Consider the following 2,500-nt stretch of genomic DNA (forward strand, 5'->3'; position numbering starts at 1 on the left):
GCCCGCCCCCCTCCCCTCCCCACGCCGCGCCCTCGTCTTTCCGGCGCCGGCCGCTCCTCCCGGCCGTGGCCGCCTCCCGCTGCTCGCCCTGGACCCGGTTCCCCCGGGCCGGTCGTCGGGCCCTCTTGCTCCTCCGATCCCGCCGCCCCGCCTTGCCACGTGCCTCTCCTCTCGCCTTTTCCCCCCACCCGAGCGAGCGAGCTTCGGGCCTCTTCTCCCCGTCCGGCCGGCTCTCTCCCCTCGCCTCCCGGTTCCCGCCCCACGCGCCCGAGGCGCCCTGCCCGCTTGTGGCCCGCGTCCCGTCGTGGGCCCCCCTCGTCCCCCGTGGCGAGAAGGGGGACCCCGGGAACGCGGGTGCGGGTTGGGGGTCCTGCCGGGCCTTGGGGGGTTGGGGGTGTGGAGGTGGGAAGGAGGGTGGTCTGTCGTCGGGACGCGGGGGGAGGGCCCTCTCCGCCCGGCCTCGTGGGGAGTGGGCTTAGGATGCCGTCGGCACGCGTTGGCGTGTGGGACTCGGTGGCGTGGGCGGTGGCCGGCCGGTGCCCGGTGTGGCCCCGTGTCGAGGGCCCGCGGCGGCGAGGACCCCCGGCCGTGGCCGGGGTGTGGTGGTCGGCGTCGGGGCGCGGTGGCCGGCGGTTGGGGCTGGTGGGGGGGGTCCGTGCCGTCCCCGCCTCGCCCGCCTCGCCCTCTCCAGGTACCTAGCGCGTCCCGGCGCGGAGGTTTAAAGACCCTCGGGGGAGTCGCCCGTCCGCCTTGGGGTCGGGGCGGTCGGGCCCGTGGGGACGTGGGAGGTCCGTCCCTCGTCCCACGGACTCCGCCTCCACCGGGCCGGGGCGCCGCGCCACGTCGCTGGCCGCCGCCGCCGCCGTGTCCGTCGGGTGGGGCCTCACCCGGCGGGCCCGTCGGACGGCCGGTGGCCGCGTGGTGGCGCGTCCCCGCGGGAGGCGGGAACCCCCGGGCGCCTGTGGGGTGTCCGAGCCGGCACGCGCGGTGTCGGTGCCGGCTGCGCCCCGTTGTGAAACCTTCCCGACCCCTCCGGTCTGATTTCTCTCTGACTCGGCCGGCCCGAGGCGACCCCCCCCCTCACCCTCCCGGGGTGGGTGGGGGCGGGAGACGTGCCGTGCCACAGAACCGAAGGCAGAAGAAACTTCTCGTACGACTCTTAGCGGTGGATCACTCGGCTCGTGCGTCGATGAAGAACGCAGCTAGCTGCGAGAATTAATGTGAATTGCAGGACACATTGATCATCGACACTTCGAACGCACTTGCGGCCCCGGGTTCCTCCCGGGGCTACGCCTGTCTGAGCGTCGCTTGACGATCAATCGCGCCCCCCCGGGTGTGTGCCCGCGGGGTCGCGCGGCTGGGGGTTTCCTCGCAGGGCCGCGGTGCCCTCCGTCCCCCTAAGTGCAGACACGGCGCCTCTGCCGTCGCGCCGTCTGTCCCTCCTCCGGCCGGTCCCGCCCCCGCGCCCGGGAGGGTGCGGGGGCGGGCGGCGGCAGGCGGAAGGCGGCAGGCGGCGTCGAGGCCCGGGAGGTGCCGCCCGCGAAAGGGAAGGGAGAAAACGGGGAGGGGGGAGCTCGCGCGTGGCCGAGGCCGCGGCCGCGGCCGCGGCCGCCGCGTTCCCACCGGGAGCCCCTCCTCGCGCCGCAAGCGTTCTCCGGGGCGCGTGCCCGGGTGCGTCGCGGTGGTGCCGGGGTGGGTGGGGGCGGTTAGGGCCTCCGCGCCGCGCCGCCCCCACCCTCCCGTCGCGCCACCGCGGCCCCCGCCTCGCCCCGTCGGGACGGGCGGCTCCTCGCCGTGGCCGAGGCGCGCGCGCGGCCGCGCCCCGGGGATGCGTGCCCCGGCGGCGACCCGCGGGACGCCGCGGCGTCGCCCGCCGCTGCGCGCTTTCCCCCGGGCTGCGTCCGCGGCCGCGCTTCGTGCCCCTGGGCCCCCGGGGCGGCGTTCTTCGGGGGCGCCGCCGCCGCGCGTCCGTCGCCCGTCGTGGGCGTCTCGTGGCCGTGCGGAGGACGGGTGGGAGCGGAGCGGAGCGGCTCGCGCCGGTGCGGTTGGCGTCGCGTGGTGGGGCAAGGGGCCCTGACGGTCGCCGCGGGGCGGCCGCCGGGCTTCTTCGGACCCGCCCGCCTCACGACCGACCGACCGGCGGCTGCCGCCGCCGCCCCCCTCTACCCTCCTCCCCGGCACGACGACGCCTCCGGCCTGGGCCCGGCGTCGCGCGCGCGCGCGGCTTCCCCTCTCGCCGCCCGCCCGTCCCGTGCCACGTCGCCGGCTCGTGCTCCCGTCCCCGTCCCGTCCGCCTCCCTTCTTCCTTCCGCCCTTCCGCCCTCCCGCCCGAACCCCGTGTTCGGGCGTGGGTGGGTGGGTCGGTTGAGGGGGAGGGGGACCGGGCGGTCGACCGCGGTTCGGCGCCTCGCTGGCGCGCGGCCCCTCTCCCTCCGTCCCGCCCTCTCCCGCTTCGCGGGCACCTTCTCCGTCCCCTCCGAGCCGCGACCTCAGATCAGAC

The 2,500-nt window shown here is 77.9% G+C and overlaps 1 non-coding gene and 1 pseudogene across 1 annotated transcript; both read left to right on the forward strand.

Annotated features, from left to right (window-relative positions):
* Window positions 1-1,154: 1,154 nt before the first annotated feature.
* On the forward strand, window positions 1,155-1,307 carry LOC141575184 (5.8S ribosomal RNA). The gene has a single exon (XR_012502572.1). It is a non-coding gene; the product is annotated as a 5.8S ribosomal RNA (ribosomal RNA).
* Window positions 1,308-2,484: 1,177 nt separating this feature from the next.
* Window positions 2,485-2,500, forward strand: part of LOC141575185 (28S ribosomal RNA) — a 5,098-nt pseudogene continuing 5,082 nt past the window's right edge.

The sequence above is a fragment of the Camelus bactrianus genome, chromosome 26, assembly GCF_048773025.1.
Source record: "Camelus bactrianus isolate YW-2024 breed Bactrian camel chromosome 26, ASM4877302v1, whole genome shotgun sequence".
Lineage (NCBI taxonomy): Eukaryota > Metazoa > Chordata > Mammalia > Artiodactyla > Camelidae > Camelus > Camelus bactrianus.